Below are 226 nucleotides of genomic sequence, written 5' to 3'. Positions count from 1 at the left end.
CAAAGTTATATCTGAACGTAAAATTTTCCGCTTTTTCATTTTCCGGTGTCAAAAAGGGGGGTTTCCATTTTAAAAAAACCACTTCCGGTTGAAGTAACCCACTTTCGGTCAAAATCAAAAGTTGAAAGGTACGCCATTTTGGTTCCCCCTCGAAACCCTACAACTTTTATATGAAACTTTTTTCGATTCCTGGCCACACAAACGAGTTATTGGAGGTGATAGATTC

The sequence above is a fragment of the Odontomachus brunneus genome, unplaced genomic scaffold (assembly GCF_010583005.1).
Source record: "Odontomachus brunneus isolate Ranch 3 - 2012 unplaced genomic scaffold, Obru_v1 Obru_scaffold_068, whole genome shotgun sequence".
Classification (NCBI taxonomy): Eukaryota; Metazoa; Arthropoda; class Insecta; order Hymenoptera; family Formicidae; genus Odontomachus; species Odontomachus brunneus.
This window is presented reverse-complemented; position numbering follows the sequence as displayed.